Source organism: Euprymna scolopes, chromosome 38 (assembly GCF_053919585.1).
Source record: "Euprymna scolopes isolate OS-2025 chromosome 38, ASM5391958v1, whole genome shotgun sequence".
In the NCBI taxonomy this organism is placed as follows: Eukaryota; Metazoa; Mollusca; class Cephalopoda; order Sepiida; family Sepiolidae; genus Euprymna; species Euprymna scolopes.
The window spans coordinates 31,659,468-31,684,714 of NC_136519.1; the positions used below are offsets into that span (position 1 = coordinate 31,659,468).

General features: G+C 35.2%; 1 protein-coding gene across 1 annotated transcript in view; it reads right to left on the reverse strand.

The window, feature by feature from the left end:
* Window positions 1-25,247, reverse strand: part of LOC145263115 (uncharacterized) — a 67,669-nt gene that overhangs the window by 2,039 nt on the left and 40,383 nt on the right. The gene's annotated exons all lie outside the window — the stretch shown is intronic.

Below are 25,247 nucleotides of genomic sequence, written 5' to 3' on the forward strand. Positions count from 1 at the left end.
ATTAAAAAAAACAAGGAAACATCCGAATCCATGTCTCCCAAAACTTAGCACAAGATTTATACATAAAGTCTGCCATCATTAGTTTTACTATTTAAATACAACAAATTAAGGCAGCACAAATGTACAATAAAGCATAAACAACTGCTCCTCCTGGTTCTTTTTATTTGTGTGATATTTAGGCACTTCATTCAGGCAACCTGGGATTCTTACGTTAAGAATAACAACAACTGATTTTAATTTAAATGGACTGGCATGCTGCTTTTTTCCCCACTTAAAATCTTTGTAAAAAAAAAAAAAAAAGTATTTTTTTTTTCAGACTGACATGGGTAAATTAGATAACTTATTGATATATGTGTAATGTGGCAGAAACAAACAAACAAAAATAAATAGGAAAGAGATTAAAATCCGATACATCATTGTGGTTCTTCCAAAACAATGCATTTCATTTTATTTCCAAAGTCTTTTCGCACACACATGCTTTTTAAAAGTCTCTATCTTTGCCATTTCACGCAGACACTAGCCAATGCTTTCTCGCTCTCGACTCTCACACATTCACCCTGGCCAAAACGCAACTTGCTTCTCTCAACCACGTGGTGGATTTTTTTCTCCTTTTCTTGTGATACAAGCTCGTACACACTTGTTAATTTAAATACATGCTTTAATGGCTGCTGCTGAAAACATTTTTGCTAGCCAGTTATCCTTTGGTTGCTCCTGATATTTTCACATGCGCCCATACAAACTGTTATGTATGTACTTTTTCATTGTAATATTTTTGGTAAACATTTATTAAAAAAAAATAAAATAAAAAACGAAAACAAAACACTTACTATAAAAAAAATTTTTTTAAGCATTTACGATTTAAAAAATAAACATTTTTTTTGTTTTAACTTAAGGGAATATTTTCTTTTTATCACTAGCTGAAATACCTGTTAATACAAGGATTTCACAAACCTTTCTCTTCTGTACATCAGATCAAAGAAAAACGTTTTTTTTTATTTTTACTTTAAGTCATAATAAAATAATTTTTTCTAAATGCTTTAATAAAGACGTTTATAAATAAAAATGATGCTATGTTCAAATTTCTGATGATGTTCAAATGCTATAGCAAAAAAAAGAAACCTGTCTAGTGTGAGATTCGAACCCTGAAAGCTAACATAAAATATTGAAACAGAAGGCTTTATCCACACAACCATCAATCAAACAAAAGATTTTTGTCTTTGTAACCTAAACTGTTTATGAGTTTGATGCAAGAATACAAAATTAAAAACTTGTTTTACCTTTCTGCATAGATCTAAAATAGTTCGATTTTTTTTAATAAATTTTTCAAAGTTCCATATTCTTTAAAAAAAAACAACCAAAAACAAAAGACGCCAAATATGTATTGTTGCGTTATTGAATGTATATCATTTTATAGCTTGCACTTTTCAAATGCTTGCCAAAATTATATATACACCTGATAATTCTTTTGTCATTGTTCTCAAAATCAACACAGAGACGAATTTATCAACACAGAAGTTTTATTTACAATTAAGCTTTTTGCTCATCGGCTAAGAGAGAGACCTGTGTGTGTGGTGGTGACGGATGAGAACTATCAATTGTGTTGGTTGGAAGACTGTCAGTCTGCTCTACTTTTCTCTCTCCTTTTTCTGTTGTTTATATCAAGTATCTTAAATAGACATCAACCAACATTCCTAAAATGTAATATTGAAAATATTACATTTTTCTTTTGTGTTGCACAATTCATAACCTCCCAACCTAGAATCTAAACATTTTTTTTTTATGATAATTACAATTCCGGTAATATTATGGGACACAAGAATGTAGATCAAAAATCATTTGGAATGTGCGTGTGTGCACACCTCTGCTTTTATCGGCGTTGCCCTGGCTCCATAAGTACATAAACCTTTCCAGAAAGAATTCTGACTAGAGAAATATCAGGGAAACCAATGCCAAGAATAGGATCTTCAGATTACTATGCGATGATACTGGTGTCTTATTTCACTTATGTTGATATGGTATTAATCAAAATCCAATTTCGAGCATAGTGAAATATTTGATTCTGAAGTTCGATATGTTGGGGGTGTCACAATTGCAGTCTACTGTCTTCTCTCTCTCTCTCTCTCTCTCTCTTTCTCCTCCTCTCTCTCTCTCTCTCTCCTGTTGTTTATATCAACTGCTTTAATATAAACATCAACCCACATTTCTGGGATGTAAATATTAATATTACACTGTTCTCCATATCCAACAGTACGGTAGTTTTACTAAAAAAAAAAAAAAAAAAAAAAAAAAAAATGATCGAGATATTTTTATGTTTACTTTTCTTAAGTATGTTGTTTGGCCGGCTAATAATATAAAACATGAAATTGAAAACGGAACGCTAAAAATGGCGGAAGACTGGTTTCTAATCTTATTTTTACCTTTCTGAATTTTTTTTAGATTTGGAATATCATGTTTATTCAACGAACTACTGTTCTCATCTTGAGAGTTATCTTCACAACCCGACGGCCGATGACCTCCTTCAGTTGTAACTTCTCGAACTCGGGAATTTTTCTGTTGAACTCTGAAACCTGCACGGAATTTCGAACTGAACCCTTTATTTAATCCATGATCAGATATAAATCTAATATACAAAAGGCTATATGTCTGTCTATCTGTCTGTCTCCATATTTTCAAACTCTATCTCTTCCGAAACTAAAAGTTGCAGAGCAGCGCTAGGGGCCTCAAATGATTGGATTTTTTATGGAACATTCTTTTATGGGTCTTTAGCCGGTTAAAATGATTTTTAAGGAGTTAAAAATGGATCAAAATTGAAAAAGTCCTTATACATTTCGTACATTCCTCTTAGTTAATTTTTAATCAGTGCATAAGCATGTCAAGTTGGTACAGTGGTAACGTCACCAGCTTTGAATGCTACAGTTTTGTTTTCAGTTTCGATTCTAGCTGATGGCACCCAAATACTTTTTTTTTTTTGAAATCCCGACCATAATAATATATACGGAATCTAGACAAATTAAAAGCAAATTTTACTCCTGGATAAAGCCGGGCATCCTCTTCCTGCTAATGGTAAATAATTCACAATCTTATTTGTACGTTCCACACTAAAAACGTTGCACATCTAAAAACAAGAATAGGTTTAAGGCGTCTGAAAACCATATTATAATTGTCCGCAAGGACTTGTGGTGTAATGGATAAAGTACTAGGTAAATTCAGTTGTAAGTGACACTCTTCTGGATGTTCAAAGTTCAACCCTAGGTGCGGGTGATACAATTGCCAGAGAAACTACATTCAACGGAATAATTATAAACGGCAAATAAACTTAAGCCCTTCCACGGAAAACGTTAAAGAGAGCATGATTCTACAGATGCAAATTTGCATCCTGGTGCATTTGGGGAAGTTGACAACAATAGGTATATGACCTACCAACATTTCAGTTCCACGCAGCAAGGGAGAAAAAACTCCCACACATAAAAAACACACAAATAAACATTCTTTGATGTTGTTGCGTTTTCGTATTATTTGGATTTTTCAGACTACTGTTCTCCTCTACAGTGTTATTTTCACAACGTTTCGGTCGATGTAAACTGACCGTCTTCAGGTGTATCTTGTCGATACATTTATTTTACGGGGTAGCATGCTCTCGTTCCATCAGCCATGACACACGGTGCAGTGGTTAGAGTACTTGGAAAAATTAATTGTAAAAATGATATTCTTCTAAAGGTTGTAGATTTAATTCTGAGTGTGGGCGACCAAAAAATACAACTGCGAATTACTTAGGACTTCTATCCAGTCATGGTTGGTGGAACGAGAGGATGCTATTCCTGTGAAGTAAATGAAGGATTACATTCAAAATTCCGTCCAAATTCCAGAGTTTGACAGAAACATTCCAGAGTTCAACAAGATACACCTGAAGAAGGTCGGAGGTTACATCGACCAAAACGCTGTGAAAATAACACTCAAGATGAGAACAGTAATCCGAAGAATCCAAAGCATACAGAATAAGCAATCCTCATCTCAAAAAATCAGAAACGTCTTCTTGTATTTGTCGATTTTTCTACATTGAAGAAGAGAAGGCAGGGCATCGAAAACAGTCATGGATGCAAAAGTTTGGGATTCTGGAGTGAAAGGGTGGCGGTCATTAACAGCAGAGAGAAGTCAGAAAAGACCGAGGAGGAGACGTGTGATATAGACCAACATCTGTGAGTGATTTAAGACTTCCCCACCCACAGTTTGATATCAGTATGCAAGAACCTTACAGATATTGGCAGGACTTGGGGTACAGTATTCCCATAAAAGTGTATGGTGAGGGTAAGAATTGTGAATGCATACTTATATAAATTTATACTTGAGGATATTTGGTTTATTTATATATATATATATATATATATATATATATATATATATATATATATACACACACACACACACACATACATACACACACACTTAAGAATAAAAAAATTATTAATAAACAGATCCACCGGACCTATATAAAAAAAAAATTCTTTTTTTTTTTTACCGGACCCATTATATAAACAAAGAAAATTGCTCTAGGAAAATGCGTACTTCCTACCATTACCTTGTGATGTGGATTACTCAAAATACAGTTTGGATCATTTTACCACACTGCTATCAAAGACATTCACTTCGGATTTTACCATGCAATTTGAATGTGAATTTTTATATCCTTTTCTTTAACTTCCCTTACTCTATAACATTTAAATACTTAAACAACTTTTAATTGTAATTTTTCATGTCTCCCTGACTTTAGCAAATAAGGTGTAAACCATTATAATTATTTGCTAATATTTTCTTCTCTGAAAATATGGAAGACATCGAAATCCTATAGGATAAGGAGTTATATTTCAAATATATTCTTTATCTTACATAGAATAATAAAAATCTTTTGATTTGAAATTTAAACTTTTCACGTCATAAATATTTTAATCCATTGAATGACTAAAATTTGAGATATATATATATATATATTTTGTGTATTAATATTCATATTTAAAACCCTTTTTTCTATCTATTTTTTAAATAGATAGAATATACAACTTTATTATATATGGGTCGTGGAATTGCATTCATCTACCAAAGATCTAGCTAATTTGCATATTCTTTTAAAAATTCATTTTAATTAATTCCCTCTTATAGGATGATCATCTTTAATTGTAATTATATTCATGCAGATATTCTACATGATTTATATTTGCATAAAATGCTTATAGTAAACACAAACCTCTTTCTATATATATTTAGGTATGTGTGTATATATATTTGTTTAAAAAATTTTGCCTACTAAACTCCTCTGCCAGTTTTTGGTCTATAAACATGAATCTTCATATATAGGGGATTCAAATCCATGCAAATCTTTATATTTGTGTTTTAGTTAAGGAAAATCAGTGTACAAGTGTTAAAATTAGAGATGGAATTTGCCAGGTGACGGTTGAACGATGGTATTACGAATATGCATGCATAACGTAATAGCTATTCGTTAATGTTTTAATTTTTGCTTTGCAGCAAACATGTCTTCATAGTTCAGACATTAACAACCAAGGAAAAAGTAAACTGTAAGCTAAATGTTTTGGTTTCGATTCTCAGTGGTGGCGCAAGAGTCTTTTTTTTTCTTTTTTTTTTTTTTTTTTACTTTTGAAATTGCGTCCAATATAATCTATATATCTATAATATATCACAGACCTTCAGTTGGTCAGATTAGCACTTCTCCCAGGAAGTGAACCATCAACCACAGAGCTGATCGTTAGTTCTAACCATAAGGCCAACAAGAGAAACACTCATTATATATATATATATATATATATATATATATATATAAACAACTATTTTAATACCTACAGATACTAGCGTTTCATGCTTACGCAATTAACAGTGTAGGAAGTGATAATTACTGCTAATTGAGAGATTTGGACCAAGTCGCAGTTAACCTTAACTCTGTAGACTAACATTCCACCTTAAGGCTACCAGCAATTAACACAAAAATTGAAGGAAATTAAGTGCCTATAAATACCAAATCAGTGTTCGATAACAGGAATATATATTCAGTTTGTCATTGCCATACATCTTATGAGATGACTGACCATTTATGATTTCAGGTTCCAATAAACAGCTACAGCAAAAATTGGAATACACTCTACTAAAGCCTGAGTGTCACAGCTTGTGAATTTCAAAAATGCAATCTGGACGTGAGGACACTTTAGAAGAACGATATGCATTAAAATTCTGTTTTAAACTTAGAAAAAATGCCACATAAACATATAGAATGCTTCAGACTGCTTTTGGACCATCTTGCATGAATCAAGCATCCGTTTTTGAGTGGCATAAGAGATTCAGGGAAGACAGGGAGTCTGTGAGTGATGATGAGAGATGTTGGAGGAGTAAGGAATTCAGAACATCAGAGTTGATTGGCCAAATAAAGAATTTCATGTATAAGGACCGTCGTATGTCTATAAAGACAATAAGCGCACAGTTTAATGCCAGTATGGGAATTGTACACAATTATTCAGAAGGAACTGAAAATGCCGAAGATTTGTGTGAAGCTTGTCCCAAGGGTGCTCCATCCTTGCCACAGACTATTTGACCAAGATGGGCATCAATACAGTTCCTCATCCTCCCTATAGTCCAGACGTTGCTCCCTGTGACTTTTGGTTATTCCCTAAGCTCAAGGAAAACCTCATAAGTTGTCATTATGAGACAATTGAGATAAGAGAGGCTGTATTGACATGGCCTTCCAGAAGTTGTTGGAATGGTACAATAAGTACATTGCAGCCGGAGGAGATTACTTCGAAGGGAACTAGAGTTTCATGCTTGTACTATCAATAAAAGTGCCCATACGAAAAAGTCTAGAAAATTATTAACGTGCCTTGTGTGTGTATATATATATATATAAAGTAGGTTAAGATAAATAAAGTTAGCACATTATTTATATCAATTTCAAGAATTTGAACAGCAAATAATTGGCATGCAATCATTTCTAAAACAATTTGGAATATTTTGTATTATGATTCTAAAAAATCCTTTCACCAGCATCCCTTGTGGTTTTGAGGTTAGGGTTCATGGAAGTAACTGTGGTAAATGGAATACAGAAGAAAAAAAGAATCTTGGAATTTGATATTGCCATGGACGAAATGTTGGTTGCTAATATGGTTTTTAAGAAAATGGAAAGACATCTTTTATGTTGAAAATCTGGAACAGCAAAGACTTGAGTAGATTATCTGTTAGAAAAAAAAGGACAAAAATCTCATGAGTGATTTTGTGACAAAGTAGCTGGATTATTAAGGGATTGGGAAACTAGTACATTTATTTAGATACTAGCCTTGGTGCCCGGCGTTGCTCGGGTGTTTGGAGGTGTGAGTTGAGCAAAATAAAAAATAAAAAATTTTTTTTAAAGTGGTAGTAGGCAGGCAGCCAGGCAGGCTTGAACCCGTACCGTGAATGAGGAAAAGAATGTGAAAAAAAAAAAAAACAGTGATGTCTTTCTTGCTGCGCCCATCACCAAACTGAAAGTGGTGAAGGTTTAAATTAAGGCTAGTCAATCGAAAAGAGGGGATTACTTTAAAAAATATCCGAGAAAAAAAAAAAAAAAAAAGTTACCCCTCCCTATAGAAAAGTGCCTAGTTGAGGATGAAGGAATTAATGTTTTTAGTCAATTTTTCGATATTTGTCGTCCAGATGAAAGCTATTGTCTGATATGATGGTGAAAAGCCGACATTGACCAAACGTTTACATCACTTTCTGAAGACCACCCGGCCGTGGGCCAGGGAACTGCCGATTCGAATCCAGTTTTGCTTTTTTTATACTGAAAGAATACCGAAAGAAATATGTGGCGATCAAAAAATCTGGAAAAAATAGCATGTGAAAGTCAAGCAAATTAAATATGCACGTGACCCCCATTCATAACTCATAGATATTATCATTTAGACAGCATATAAAAAGTTTTAAGAAGAAGTGAGCCGACCAAGAAGCCCGGCGAAAAAAGCCTTTTGCGGGCATGCACAATAAGCGAACATACATACACACACACATTTTTGCTTTTATATTTATAGATGAAAATTGCCCCAGACAAGGCATGAAATCACTTTATGTAAAGAGCTAACAACAACGAAAGATGATTATAGCAAAGACACGAGTTGCTTATTGGCCTTAGTTTTGAAAAGACCAAGGCTGAAAAAAATAGTCAGCAAGAATAGAGTTCTACAAGTCTGCAATTCTTGAAAAGAAACAACTAGAATATGAAACTGTATTATAATTCGGTATCAAAACAGCGAATTGATGAACATCAATGAATCAAATGAGCTGAAACAAAGGAGGCAGAGAATAGATCAGATAATTCAAGGAGAGGTTTATTAAGATATTGGGAGACTAGTACATTTTTTTTATGGAAATCAATCCGAAGAAGACAAGAATGAAAGATGATTGTTTCAAAGACAGGAGATTCCTATTGACCTTAGTCTTGGAGAAAAAAATGGCTGCAGGTTGAAAAAAAAAACTGAACAGAAAGAGAGGTTCACATGCTTGCAATTTTTTGGAAAGAAGCTACTGGAATAAAAAGCAGTCATAAAATGAGGTATTAAAACGGTGAATTGATGGAGACCACTAGACCAATGAGTCAGATGAGCTGGAGCAAAGGAAGCAGGAAATAGATCAGACAATTCTGAAGAACACATATCATAATAGTATTTGTACAAAAGACTGATATTTTCCCTTGTCTAAGAGTTATAAATAACTAGATTACATTTCTCTTTGTCTGTGTCTGTCCCTTCCGCTCTTTTTCAGTAACTACAGATCAGATATTGCTGAAATTTTGTATGACTTTTTTTGTTATGATAAGGTGCAACAAACTAAGTATAATTGTAACAGAGCACATATGCACGCGCATGAAAATAGCAGCAGCAGCCGAAGAATAGATGACTAGCGAAGATATTTAGCAGTGGCAACATCGTTTGAGCACGTATGCAAAGTAGCAAGTGTGCGCAGGCTTGCATTACAAGACACAGAAAAATAATTAAATAGCACATGGTCAAGAGAGAAGTAAAATGTGCAGGAGAAAGAAATACATGAGCCAGGCGAGATGGACGTGTGGCCCCGTGGTGGCACTGAAAGACTTTAGCTGGTGTTGAGATGGCGGGGTTCAGTTAATCTCATGGCGGACAAAATGAACAGTAATAAAAAAAAAAACCTATAAAAAATAAGTAGGTTGGTTGGTTGTTTTAGGGCATATCAACCCTTTTCAGGTTATTTAATGCCGAATCCAAAGATTTTGAAAAAAATTTTTTTAATAGAATATATTTGTTGTTTTCAAGTCAGGGTCACAACTATGGGTTAAATAGAAACTAACAAGTACTACCACTCTGGGTCAGAGTGGACCTGGGAGCAATGGTAATTATAGGGTGGCTCCACACTCCCTAAAGCCCGCAAGCTGGGGCCTCACCACTGGATATAGTTTAAGGTCATATCCAGGACCGTTGAGACGGGAGAGTACTAGTAATAAATGCCTTTTTCTTCTTTTTTTTTTTTACACAATGATCACCACTTATCAAGGTCCGGAAGCCACTCAGGGATAAGGGTTATTGCAAGTACATTACGTTAGTGTGGAGATTTGATGAAGTGTTTACTTAAGGGGGCGGTTCATTAGGAATTTGTTAACATTGGACTTGAAGACATCCAAGTTGTAGTCCGGTGGGAAGCAGGCAAACGGAACAGAGTTCCACAGGCGTGCAGTTCTAAGAAAGAAGCTCTGTTCATGGAATCCGCGTTTTGATCTAGGCACAGATATAGAGTGGGGGAAATTTTTCACAGTGGATTCAGCTAGACGGGTGTTTTTCATGAAAGATTGGCGAGGGGGGACCAGAGATTGGAGTTCAGATGAGCACCTGCCATGGAAATAACGATAAAACAAGGATAGGCTCGCAACATCTCTTCTGTGGGAGAGAGGTTGCAGGGTAGAGAAAAGGGCATCCCCCACTAAGCCACGAAGTCTATTTTGTACTCTGTCAAGGCAGGATAGGCTATTTTTAGCAGCTCCTGCCCAGATATGGCAACAGTATTCCATCCTTGGACGTACTTGGCTTTTATATAGATAGAGAATTGCATCAGTAGTGAGATATCTTCTGGAGCGGTAGAAGGATCCTACCATCTTTCCAGCGACCTTCGCAACAGACTTGATGTACGTGTTCCATTTCAGATCAGGAGTAAAGGTCAAACCCAGAAGCTTGTCAAAACACGGGGCCTCACCCACATGAGAGCCATCCATCACAATTGATACCAGATGGAGATCAGAGCGTTGATGATGTAAGGATAGGAGTTTGGTTTTGGATGCATTAAAGGTAACCAGCCACATCTTTCCCCACTGAACCACGTGCTCGAGATCAGAGGAGAGAGAATCAGAGAGAACTTTGTCATTTACAGCCTTTGATGTGTTGCCGTAGATGGTTGTGTCATCAGCATAGATGTCAACGAATGATTTAAGTATGTGTTTAGGGAGGTCATTGATGTAGATCAGGAAGAGAGTTGGGCCCAGGATTGACCCCTGAGGGACTCCAGCATTTATATTGCAGGCCTCCGATTTTTGTCCATCTACCACTACTCTTATGAGCCTATCGGAGAGAAATGATTTAATGATTGAGAAAACATTTCCAGTTATACCGTAGCTGGAAATCTTGTGAAGTAGACCCTTACGCCATACCTTGTCAAAGGCCTTTGATATGTCAAGAGCAATTGCTCTAGAAAGGAAGCCTTTGTCAAGATTTTCACTAATCCTGTGGGATATAACCGTCAGCACATCTGCGGTAGATCTTGCAGAGCGGAAACCATATTGTGTGTCACTAAGAAGGTTATTCCTGCTGAGGTGGTTGACTATTTCTCTATTTAATATGGATTCCAGCAACTTACTCATAACACACAGGAGACTTATTGGTCTGTACTGAGAGGGAGATGACTTATCACCTGAATTCTTAAATACAGGGCAAACTGATGAGGTCTTCCAGAGAGTCGGAAAGCACTTCTCCTTAAAGCAGCGCTTAAATAGTTTCATAAGTATGGGAGCAAGTTCTGGTTGAAGCTTTTTTAACACTATAATTGGGATTCCATCAGGGCCAGTTGCTTTACTGGAATTTAGGTTCTTGATTAGCTTGACGACCTCATGCACGGATATTTGTATGTTACCTAGCTTGTTCTGTGTTATAGGAGGGAATATGGGGAGTTGATGGCCTTCGTCGCATAGGGTAGAATTAGCTGCAAAGTCCTTTGCAAATAGTTTGGCCTTGTCTGACACTGACGAGATGACCTCTGGTCCATTGATAATGGTTGGGATAGAACGCACACTTCTGTTCAGGATCCTATTTGTTATTTGCCAAAACCGATGGGAACCAAGCCGCTGATCAGCTACCTTGGATTTAAAAGACTGGGCATATAGCTCTCTTGCATTTTTTATTACTCTTTTACAGTGGTTGCTGGCAGTCCTGAAAGCAGCTTTAGTCTCAGTGCATCTATTACGTTGGTAGCTATGAAAAAAGTGATTTCTGTGCGCGATAACAGCAGCACATTCTTGGGAGAACAATACCGGGCAATACCGGGCAATACCGGGCAATACCGGGCGGTCTGCTAGCAAAACAGAAAAAAAGTCTGATTTATTTATTTTTTAATCTATTAATTTATTTTATTGTGGATTATTATCCTCACCTTAAAAAAAAAAAAAAAGAGGATAATCGTCTGCAATAAATTGATAAATAATATTCATCTCAATAATGAATTTCAATTAAATAATATATATTTATTTATTTTTCTTTGTTTGTTCCTTTGCGACCGTACCAGACAGCGTGGGGGTCCAAGAGAGTTTGAAACGTAACGAACATGGTTCAAGCACAACAACCACATTACATTATGGTATCCGTTCATTGCATAGTTAGGGATTAATATATTTAAATGCAAAACTGAGCACAAATTTAACCATTGATTTGACAAAGTACTCATTTTAAGTCAACGGCATATAACTTTTGCTTGTCTTTTAACAGGCTAAAGAATTTAGTTATTTAATATTTCTCAAGTGTTAATTGTTTCGAAACTTCACTCTGTACAGTCTTGTTTAATAACTTGTGTCCAAATCCTCTTTGGCCGGTCAAACTTCTTGCCATTCAAGACATCCATACTTTTCAACAGTTTATCCAATGGGTTGAATACTCCACATGATCATACCAACATAATAGATTCGTCCAAAGAATAATAGTCAACATAGTGTATTTAGCAAATCCTACGACCGAATGTGCCAAGTTGATTCCAATAAATGGTAAACCCCCCCACCACCACTTCGCTGCTCATGAAAGAAAACAAAAATACAAAACAATAAAGAAAACTCTTTATATTACACTAGCGGGGGTACCCAGCATTGCCCGGTTGTTTGTAGGTGTAAAAAGAAAAAAAAAAAAAAAAGTGTTTTGAACCCGAAGGCGGAAAAGAAAGTGAAAGAAACGTGAACTTTTACCGTAACGCTACGAAGCCATAGGAAGTGAAAAGCGTTCAAATTTAGCGATGTCAATGACAAAAAACGAATGCAGAAACGAATGTTGGCTGGAGGCCAATTCGGCTTTCCGCCGTATCATTTATTTGTTTCCCCCTCCCACAATGTTGGGGAAAACCAACTCCCTATAAAAAGGGAATGTCCAAATGAATAGTAATTGTTTGATACGAGAGGTTTTCCCTGACATTGATCAAAGCTGATTGCTTTATGGACATCCCGGCATGAAAGGCCAGGAAGCTGCCTTCACTTTCAATTTTGTTTCGCTTTTATACAAAAAAGCCAAAGAAACACACGAGAGGAATGATTACCATGAATTTTATAAAAGTCAATCAAAATAAATCTAGAGACGACGTCCCTTCGCAAATCATAGATATTATAATCTAGGGAGTATGTAAAAAGTTCTAAAGAATAGTAAACCCCCCCACCCCCACCAGAACCCCGGCGGGAAAAAACCTCTGCTGGACATACAAAAACGCGTGCAGCCGTTTTGTTTTATATATATATATATATATATATATATTTCTGAATTTTATAAGAAAAACCATTATTCTTAAAAGATGCCTATTCAATGCTACCAAAATGCTATTTCAAATTTGAGCATGACAGACCAACAAAAATACTTTATCAAACTTGACAATGACAGACCAAGAAAAGTACTTTTTCAAACTTGAGCATGACAGACCAACAAAGATACTATTTCAAATTTGAGCATGATAGACCAACAAAAATACTGTTTCAAACTTGAGCATGACAAACCAACAAAAATACTGTTTCAAACTTGAGCATGACAGACCAACAAAAATACTATTTCAAACTTGAACCAACAAATATGCTATCTCAGATCGAAATCTGACAAAGATAAATTTGATTAAAAATAAAAATATGTCACAAATCTGAAGGTTTAAATCATAACGCATATTATCCTGGGAATTTTTCGATTGTGTCATCTCTCACTTTAATTTAGAGTGAATAAAATATATTACTCTCTAATTTTCAAAAGAAATTTCTCTCTCATTCTTCCAAGGAAAAAAAAAAAGTCTTCCATCTAAAGTATAAATCTCACCTGTCCGTTTGTATGTATGTATGTCTCGCAAAAACTTCCGACAAAGGCGACGGATTTCATGAGATCTGTATCATTTTGAAGCTCGACACTTTGGACAACAAATATCAAAAAATTGTGTTAGGGAGAGGTCAATCCCAGGACAGGTGACCTATAATAATGTTACGAAGCTGTATCCAAGCAAACAAGAGAACACAATGGGAAATCCCGGGATTTAAAATGACCTATATCCATGACATCAATCGGCCAGGAAAGCTAACCGATATTGAATGGGTCCGACCAAAACCAGCAAAAAAGTGAAAAAAACAAATGCTAGCGGAAATAAGATTAACAGGTCAATCAACAGGAATATGACCCAGAAAGTTACAAACAATAAACAAGCTGGCAAGAAAAAGTTCAACAGGTCAAAGTGATATAAATAAAAAGGGCAGAGAGAAAGTGGAGAAGAGACACAAGCGAAAATACAGGTTGACACAGAGTTCTGTGACCCACCCTCGCCCTAACCTCCACCACAATGATAATAGTTATCACTATTACGTTTGAAATGTAAATTGTAAATAAACCAAATCTGTATTAAAAACAAAATAACTGTCCATTTATACAACCAAGACGATCATAAGCCATTCATATATGTAACAATTGGCCAAAAACATTAATTCCTTCAACCTCAACTCAGCACTTTTCTACAGGGAGGGGTCGCTTTTTTCACCAACAAATATAATATAAATCTCACCTGTCTGTTTAAATGTATGTACGTTTTTATATCTCACAAAAACTTTCAACACTATTCGTATCATTTTGAAGCTCGATCCTTCGGACAACAAATACGGAAAAATTGGCTAAAAGCATTAATTTGTTCACCCTCAACTGGGCACTTTTCTACAGGGAGGGGTCGCTTTTTTCTCAGATATTTTCGAAAGTCATCGCCTCTTTTCGATTGTCTAGCCTTAATTTAAACCTTCACCACTTCCGGTTTGGTGATGAGTGTAACAGCTAACGCGCCTTTTTTTTTTTTTTTCACTTTCTTTTCCTCCTTCGCAGTAGGGGGTCGAGCCTGCCTGCCTACTACCACTTTTTTGTGCTCACAATTTGCCTTTTTTGTTTGGTCAACCAACATCCTTTGCCCCCCCCCTCAACTTTCTCAACACATATCTCCAAACACCCGGGCAACGCTGGGTACCCAGGCTAGTAAAAATTAAACCAAAGATTTTGCTGCCTTCCTCTCAACTATTCTGACACTTGTTTACAAAGATTGTCCAGGTTTTTGCATCTTGTTTCTGGTTTTACAATTCGTTGGATCCGCTCCACAAGTATTGGAGATGTTCTTCAGATTTGGTAGCTTGAGACCAAAGTGGGTGAGCTTAATTGGATCATGGGGTTAGGTTGATGAACTCACTGTGTGTATTTAGTGTGTGCGTGTGAGGGTGGGAGGAGTATTATTATGATGATGATGATGATCATACCAAATGATAGACTATTAGAGTTATTTGTTCAGACACAGAAAAAAGAAAAACAGGTGCTTGTTTATTCAATGTATATATAACACACACACACACACACACATATATATATATATATTACTATATTATATTTAATAGCTACAGACGCTAGTGTTTTATCCTTTCAGGAATCATCAGTGCAGGGAGTCACGATTACCGCCGGTTGGGAGATTCGAACCTGGCCACAAAGCTATCTCCGACTCCATTAGCAAGGAACAAACCGCTCAGCCAACATTAACCGCAGCAAGAAATATAGTTGAAATTAATATTTATGTAAATCGTAAATGTCATTCAAGACGGCTGAGAGTGATCATGTGATTTCAACATCACGATCTGTGCACGTGGGCTTAAGTGACCGACTTATTTCATTTCAACGTAAAGTGCTCGATAATAAAAACAGAGTTTTAAAGGGGCTGACATACATATCGTCAGTTATTCCAAACTAGAAGATGTCTTTAATTCACACTCATAATATGTTATTCATATTTTTATGAAGTACATCTTTCACGTGCTTTGTTGAATAGTGGAAGCCCACAAAACAACCTAGGTTGGTTGGTTGTTTTACGGCATATCAACCCTTTTCAGGTTATTTAATGCCAAATCCAGTTATTTCGAAGAAAACTTTTTTAATAGAATATATTTGGGTTTTTTTCAAGTCGTTTTCTATTTAACCCATAGATGGGACCTATAACAGGTATTACCACTGCGGGTCAGAGTGGACCTGGGAGCCATCGCAATTAAAGGGTGGCTCCATAGTTGCCAAAGCCCGCAAGCTGGGGCCTCATCATCGGATATAGTTTAAGGTCATATCCAGGACTACCAAACAACTGAGAAAAATGTATATTCCTTAGAAAACAGTTGGAAAGTTTGTTTGAGTTTTTTTTTGGGGGGGGGGGTGCGGGGGGGGGGCTTGGAATGAAAACGTATTTGGTGAAGAAGAAAATGTTGGTAAAAGAAAAATGAAAGTTTGCAGAAACATAAGAAAAAAAGAAACAGTTATTTATTCCAGTGTTTATAGGCCCATCCCCCCCCCAATAAAACAGTTTAATTCACATGTGAACTTTAAATATCTCCATTTTCTTTTATTCACTTTTTTTTTTTTCTCCACCAAATGTTTTTCATTCCAAGGAAAAAAAAAAAAAAATATATATATATATATATATATATCACATACATAGAGAGAGAGGGGGGGGTTAACATCCTCTCTATATTAACTATTATACCCCATCTGTATATCTTTCTAGCTAAAACATTAGTTTCACTTAAATTATCTCCGTTGATAATTAGTGAGCATATCTTAAGGTTTTTGTGATTTATCATATTTTTTTATTATTATTATCAAATAACTTACAAATGAGTAACACTAAATATCAATTTATTAAAGATCGTTTAAAAAGCAGGTATGCAAGTTAGGCACATATATAAATATCTATGGGTTTTTGTCAGGATTATATATGCTGTATTTCAAAGTATTGCATTTTATTATTGATTTAATAATAAGCGGCTTTGACTGTAATAAAGAATAAATGAACATTCGCATTCATTCATTCAGGTATATAATATATATATATATATATATATATATATATATATATATATAATATTATATATATTATAGATATAAAATATATGATATTATATATATAATATATATTATGTAGGTATAAAGAATAATTATTATTTAATCATAATTATTAAACTCCTTAAGGATGGGCATTGTCTGGGAAGTATAAACTTAGAGGCAGTTAACTAGCGTTTATGCAATGTTCACGACTTCCGTCGTTCGAACACTTTGAACTGTCTAATGCCTGCGCCTGAATTGAGTGTTTATAAGTTATTCTCTTCATTTTCGTAACAATTTTTGGGTGGGTCGAAGGTAGAGGTTTAGCAAATGGAGTCAAAGGTGGCTTCCTGGCTGGGTTCAGAATTTCCTGACTGGCAGGACGTCATCCTACACTGATGATTGTGTAAGCATGAAACACTAATCTCTGTAGGAATAATGAATTATTATTTAATTATAATATTATATACATGCACACACACACACACATATATGTATAATACTTTTTATATATAAATAACATATGCATAAAATTTTGCAAATTACATTTATTATTCAAGCAAGAGATACAAGATAAAGATAATTGTTTTCTTATTCCACGGAGTTTCAAAGAATAGTTCTTTTCCTCAGAGGAAAAACAACAAAATAACTTTTATATAGATTAGCTATAATTTTGCTGGTTAGCACAAAAATTGAAAGCTTTCAAGTAGGAGAACATATTCTAAAGAGTACACACACACACATATATATTATATATATATACACACACACAGATCAATACACGATTTTCAACTTTAAATCCATGAGGATGTATTTAGACAGTAATAAAATCCAAACAGTGAAGCTTTATATATATATATATATATATATATATATATATATATATATATATATATAAAGTTATGAAAATATACATGCCATATATATTTTTATAACTTACTACCTAGCTCTATCTATGTATTGAGCACTGTTGAAGTAAATTTACGCATAAAATTAGACTTTCGTATATTAATTTATGTGATTAAATGAAATATATATATATATATATATATATATATATACACTAACACACATATACAGCCATACACAGACAACATAAATTAGAAAAAATATATTGAAGACAGCTGCAAAGAAGGTGGGCTCTCATTACCATGCTAGAAAACTACTCACACCTGAGAGTATCTTATATCTTTACAAAACTACAATTCGCCCATGCATGGAGTATTGTTGCTCATCTGGGGTGATGCATCTACCACTGTTCTCTCATTCTTGGACACGTTACAAAAAAAAAAAAAAAGAGTCTCAAATCTAATAGGTCCCGTGCCATCAGTCAAGCTCCAAGCTCTGTCCCATCACCATAATTTTGCATCCCTGCGCCTGTTTTACAAGTAATTTAATGAAATTACTCTGATGAACTCGTAACACTTGTGCCTCCTTGACGTACAAGCAGCAAAATCCCACCCCTTCACTGTTGAGGTTCTTGGATGCCGCAAAGCCTTTTACTCTAATAGTTAGGGCTAGGACAACAGCATATTCTTTTCATTGTTTTGAGCCTCGAGTGTGTATCCATTGATATCTTATATGCTTTTATATAGAGTGATGTGGTTCGCGATTGATTACCTGTGTCGGATATATACTAGAGAGTCAAAACAATGAAAAGAATATGCTGTTGTCATAGCTCTACTAATAGTTTCTTCCCTTGAACTGCTAAATTTTGAAATCCCTATTTACCGTTTCTCTAACTGTATTTACATGCAGAAATTTAAATGTATTGTGAACAACCATCTCGCTGCTTAACTCCCCACAGTCCCGTGTTGGGCATGATCTCAAATAGTAGCCCCTTATGTCCAAGTGGCAATATGCCTTGTTTGGGATGAAAAGGAGTTTTAAAAAAATGTTTAATTTATATACACATGAACCACCGCGATACACAAAAATTAAAATATATGAAGATGAACATTGTACATTTTTTGTTAACTAATCAGTCAATACTTAACAAGACCAAAGGCCATTCGAGGATGACCAACACTATAAACAGATTGAAAACAATGGGCAGGCAAACTGAGTACTTAAGAGGACGGCTCAATAAACAGCTGTTGATATTGGACTTGAAAACGACTATGTTGTAGTCAGCTGGGAAGTAGCTCAATGATATTGTGTTTCGGAAGTTCTTAGAAAGAAACTTTGTTCAGGGAAGTTTCGTTTGTTTTTACATGTGTAGAGAAAAAAAGTTTTTAGTAGTAGTTATAGCTAGACACTTTTCTCCTCCCTGCAACTTCTTTCCAATAGAAGACATTGTGAGCCTTTCTTTTCTCTGTCGTTATTTTCATGGCAAGTGCTCATCTGAGCTCCCATCTATGGTCCCCTCCCTGCAAGGTTTTCACAAAAACACTCATCTAGCTACAACCACTATCAACAATTTCCACCACTCTATCTGTGCCTAAATCTAAATGCAAAATTCCATAAACTTCTTTCCTAGAACTGTACACTCATTGATCCTTAGCCTTGAGTGGCCTTCAAGCCTTGATAAGTGGTGATTCTCTGGTAAACAAGACGAGCACACGGGATCCCCTTCCACGAGTGAAAAATTTACTTTCACCATGATTAATGTCTGTGCAAATTTTTTTTTATTGAGAAAAGTGTGAACAAACAAACGGATAAACGATTTTGTGGCAATTTTACCTCTATAATAGCCCCTAGGGGACCAAGCAGAGTTACCCCGGAAAATTCATTCCGGCAAAAATTTACTTTCACCATGACTAATGTTTGTGCAAATTTTTTTTTAAATCCAAGGTGTGGTTATTGAGACAAGTGCAAACAGACGAACAGGAGTGAATTACTAGGTCCAATCCCTTTTTTGTTGGGGCACCAAAGAAGGTTTTGCTGTAAATGTTTTACAGAGGGAAAACAGAGATTGAAGTCAAGCCAAGCCTCTCTCACAAAAATAATCGAGTACTGAACGACTACCAACGTCTCTTCTGTGAGAAAGAGGTTGTAGGGAAGTAATTAACCCCTCTCTCTTAAGGTATAAAAGAATACCATCAGCTGCACCTCTCCAGATATAGACGCCATTTTAAGACGTACCTGACTCTTATACAGGTAGAGGATTGCATCAGGAGGCAGGTACTTTCTGCAATGGCGGAATGACCCAACCATATCTTCCAATCATCTTAGTAACAGTTAAATGTAAGTGCCAAAAGAGCATATTCCATTAAAGTACAGGTAAAATAAGCACATGAATGCAACATTGCAGTGATGAGGCAGAGGTTGAAGCTTGGTTGATAGTGCAGGAGAGCGGAGGCTATTGCACTGGAAGCTTTTTTAAACTAGGGATAGACAAATGATTAATGCTCCAACCGAGATTTGATAACAATACTCCATGCATGGCCGAATGGTGACTTTGTAGAGATATAGGATGCTAGCAAGTGAAAGAAGTTTTCTAGCACAGTAAAGGGAGCCCATTTTCTTTGCAGCAGCCTTGGCAAGGTCTTCTATGTATTTGTTCTAATTCATGTAATCTGTGAAAGTGAGGCCACAAAAGTTTGAATGATAGACTCTCAGGTAGAGTGCTATTAGCCATGACAATCGGTGACTGAAAGGTTTTTATAATTGTTAAAGGAAATGGAGCTTTGTCTTCATACCATTAAAGGTTACGATCCATTTTTGTCCTCAGACTGGAGGCGAGTTTCTAAATATTCAGCCACTATTAACCTATTAGATCGGGGACTCTTTTTTTTAACCCTGTCTAATAGGAAGAGACTAGATGTAGATGCATCAGTCCAAATATGGCAACAGTATTCCATTCATAGGTGAATATTGGACTCGTGAAGATACAGAATGCTCTAAGGTGCGAGTTATTTTCTAGCCCGGTAGAGGGAGGCTATCTTCTTTACAGCAGCTTTTGTAATGTCCTCTATGCATTTGACTCAATTCATGTTGCCTGTGAATGTAAGACCGAGGAGTTTGAATGATGGACTCTTGGGTAAGATGCTATTAGCTACGATAATTGGTGGCCAGATAAGTTCTTGTAATCATTAAAGGAAAGGAGCTTTGTCTTAGTAGCATTAAAATGTTAATATTCATTTACATTCCCATTTCACTACAAACTGGAGATATATTTTTCATTATGGAAATCGCTCAAGACAAGGCTTGAAGCCACTTGATGTAAGAAGTTAACAAGAACTGTAGGTAGATGGAAAACAGTGAGCAGGTAGAGAGTTTCACAACCTTGCAATCCTTAGAAAGAAGCTACTGGAATAGGAAGCTGTATTACAATGAGGTATTAAAACAGTGAATTGATGGAGACAACTAGACCAACAAGGCAAACGAGTTGGAACAAAGGAAGCAGGGAATAGATCAGACAATTCTGAGGAACACATGATATAACAGTATTTGGCATGAGGATACTTTTTTCTATAAATCCTGACTAAATATTAAAAATCACATAATACGGCCGAAATAAGATTTCCTCACTATGGCTAACCCATACCAGTTTTTACAATGAATGGTGTACTATCTCCAAGTGATGTTGCCGCAGGTAACGGCACAAAGCTAGTTACTCCACCAGACTAGATAAATTCTTGTCCTGGAATCTAGTAAAACAAAGAGACTACAACAAAGATATACTATAACATATTTAAATAGTCAATTTGGAAGAGGAAAATTATTTGTACCTTCTTTACTGTGTTTGAGAAAAACGAGAACTTTACTGAAATATTCAAATATCTATGTGTCTCAAATAGAGATCAAGTGTCAGCTCTTGGAAGGGGCCGGTTGATTTCTGAGAACTTCGACTGAAGTAAAATGAAAAAAAAAAGTGATTGAATAGGTTATCCATCTAACAAACTAACTTCAATGTATCGCCAAGGGCAGATAACCCTTAATCAGTGTATAAAAGAGTTATCTCCCTTTACATATAGTAATATCTTCTAGATTGACAACGATTCACATCTAACAATAAGCATGGTTGTTAGTACAAAGCATCGGAAAATAAGCACTAATTTTTTTTTTATTCCAGTATCGATTCTGATACCCTAAAAAGTTCCGATTTTCTTTTTATTAATCGTCAACACTAATCATATATATATATAATTAATTTTTACTATAATAATTAAATACCTACAGACACTAGTGTTTCATCCTTTCGGGAATCTTCAGTGCAGGGTGTCACGATTAATACCAGTCGAACGATCTGAACCCCGCAACACGAGACATCTCTGGCTCGATTAGCGGAGACCTAATCCATTCGGCTACCATTAACCGCGTGAAATAACGTTGAATTTAAACATCTTAATTTTAAATGTCCATTTACGTCAGCCAGACAGTGATCTAATCATTATACGATGATCTATGCATGAGAGCTAAATTGACAGACTTTAATTCAACTGAAAGTGCTCAACGATAAGAAACGAATCTCTTAAAGGGGCTGTCATATATATATATATATATATATATATATATATATACTAGACTACATAAAGTATGTTATATTAGCTATGGAATTAATGTATAAGTGTGACACTTGTGATATAAGGAAAATTAGTTTTTCTGACGTAACAGAAACATTTCTATGAAAGTATATTAAAATGAAAAAAGAATATAGATAGATTTCTAGGAGTCGTTCTGTTTATAATTGTTTATTTTTGAAAAAAAATATTTGCAGTCATTGAATTATAAGTGGTTTGCCATACTTATAGGTAAATGTGCACTGAAAAGATACCATGATACTTAAAGTTAAATTCACATTTTGATATATCTTTTAATTTAAACGCAAAAAAAAAAAAAAAAAAATTTGGAGGCTGAAAACGTTCACAGTAAACCAATATGTTTTATTGTTGCGTTGATTATTTATTTGTAACAGAATTTTAAAAAAACATTTTCGGGGTCATTTATGTTGGTAGTGTAGAAGAAAATAATGATTTCTAAATAATAACGTTAATATTTCAGTACACAAATCAAATTCTGCAAAAATAGCGATTTGTGTTTATTTGTTTACGCTGTTATGGGTTTATGTTTATATACGCATGCGCAACCTGAAGTCGTAAACCGGGTGTTGGGTTACAACACCCGTTATAAGGTCATTTGAGTTTCATAATTATATAGATATATGGTTTTGTTTTCTTCTGTAAAATTTTCATCTGTATTCTTAGCCTGTGTGGTGACACTTTTTGTCCTCTTCACTTTTACTGTTGTAGTGATACACACACCACGTCACACAGCTAGCTCAGTGTTTGAGAGATTAAGAACTTAAATGGGACATTCAAATATATATGTATCTCATATAGAGTTCAAGTGTTAACCTCAGGGATTTGGGGCTCCATGATTTCTGAGAACTTCAACTAAAGTAGAATGAAAAAGAGTTACTCAATAACAACACATGTTGCCGAGGTCTGTAGAGAGATATATGCTTAAATGTTACAAGCTTTTTATGGTGTTCAAGGAGTCTATGGGACTGCTACAGAAAAAAAAAAAAAAAAAAAAAAAAAAAAAAGGCTCTTTAGGATTTGTGAGAGCCATGCAAAGATAAGCAGCTTGTTTAACCATATGACTGCATTGAAACATTACCAGACATTCATTAAAACACGTTTTTACTTCCGGCCAAGATCACAGTGTCGTATCTGTTCTGATGCTATACTTCATCCTTTTCTCTCCTCTGTCAGTGGAGGAGAAATCCTTCATGTCAGAGACAATTTTTATTTTTGTTCTTATCCAGAGTGCTCCTTTTTGGGGAGCTGGATTTCCCCCACATTAAAAACCGAACTTGTGTCTAACTCTGCCCTCGTGGGAAGGCAAGTAAATAGGAACAAGATTTTACTTTCGGACAAGAGAACGCACCCTCAAACATTAGTAAAGGGAGATAAATCGTTTATCAATCCAAGGGAGATAACTTGGGTTGCGGTCCAATTTTTTCAGCCAATAATAGAAATAATCTTTTTCCTGTAGATTGTAAGGAGGCTATAAAAAAAAAAAAATCCCATTTTAAATCTACCATAATGCATTTCGGTTTCTTTATAAGCAAGTCAGTTATTTTAACCTTTTATTAATAGTTTAAAAAAAAAAAAAAAAAAAAAAAGAAAGAATAGAATGAATTATTTTGTGACTCTTCAAAATTTGAAAGCGTTTAAACTGTCAAATTGTCATTTAAACAAGTTATAAAATTCTTAGCAAATCGACAGCTTTTATTTTGAAAACAAAATTATGCTACTTATCACAGTCTTGGGTCAGTCTTTCAGCTGTCAGTAGTAGTATGTCAGTCCCAACTTGTAGCTGTCCATCCCATTTCTTTGGTGGTCGATCTCTGGATAGATCTTCTTGACATGATTTCTTTCCATAAGCTGGAATCTAATAGCGGATAAACATGGCCGAACCACGTTAATCTTTTTTTTTTTTTTTTTTTTTAACAATATTATTCTCAAAAACTTTGCAAACAAATTGGTGTAATTAATAATTTGATAGCCAAATGATACCGTAATAAATTAATTTAATTTTCAAAATTCTATTTTTATAAAAAAAAAAAAAAAAAATTATAATTCAGTAGAAAACAATAAAATACACAAAGGATATCATTAATGTATTCTTACTTTCTCTCTCTCTTTTTTTTTTTTTTTTTGTCTAAATTTGACTGGGATTTTTCTTCTTACTATAAAAAAAAATTTCATAGATTCGATTTCCTATAATCTAAACGGTTACACATTGAAAATAATTCACAAAAAATAGTTTCAGAAAACTGCCCGAAAGCCACTGGAGGATAAAGGGTTACTGAGTGTGTGGCGGTCACTGAGGCAACAGCATAGTGATTGTTGTTAGTGATGGAAATCAGAGTAGAATTTGATTGTTTAAGGGAACGGCTCAACAAGTACTTGTTTACATTAAACTTGAAGATGATCATGGTGTAGTAAAGTGGAAAACAGGCCAGAAGAACAGAGTTCGACAGACAGTTCTAGGAAAGAAGCTTTTGTTCATGGAACTTGCATTTAGATTTAGGCACAGATAGAGAATGGAGGGGGTGGGGGGAATTGTTGATAGTGGCTGTAACTAGACGAGTGCTTTTTTGTGAAAGTTTGGCGGGAGGGGGGAGGGTCATAGATTGAAGTTCAGATGAGCACTTGCCATAAAAATAACGATAGAACAGAGACAAGCTCATAATATCTCTTCTGTGGGAGAGAGGTTGCAAGGAGGAGAAAAGGGCATCACCTACTAGGTTTCAAAGCTGGTTTTGAAATTTGTCAATGTAGGAGAGAATGCTCCAAGCAGCTACCTCCCAGATGTGGCAACAGTACTCTATTTTAGGACGAATTTGGCTCTTGTACAGATAGAGGGTTGTCTTAGGAGTATGATACCTTCCGGGGCAGTCTTGGCAACAGATTTGATGTAAATCTCCCATTTTAGGTTGGGGATAAAAGTCAGTCCCAGAAGCTTGTTGAAATGAGATCTTCTTGAATTGTTTCCCCCTATTCCAAATGGAGTTCTTCAAAAATGGAAAAAAAAAAACCTTTCCACAATAACTAAAATGCACAAGTGCCGGAACAGCTTTTTTTTTTTTTTTTGGATAAAATTAGAGGTTTAGAGCGATAAAGAAACTGATTTTACCAGAATACC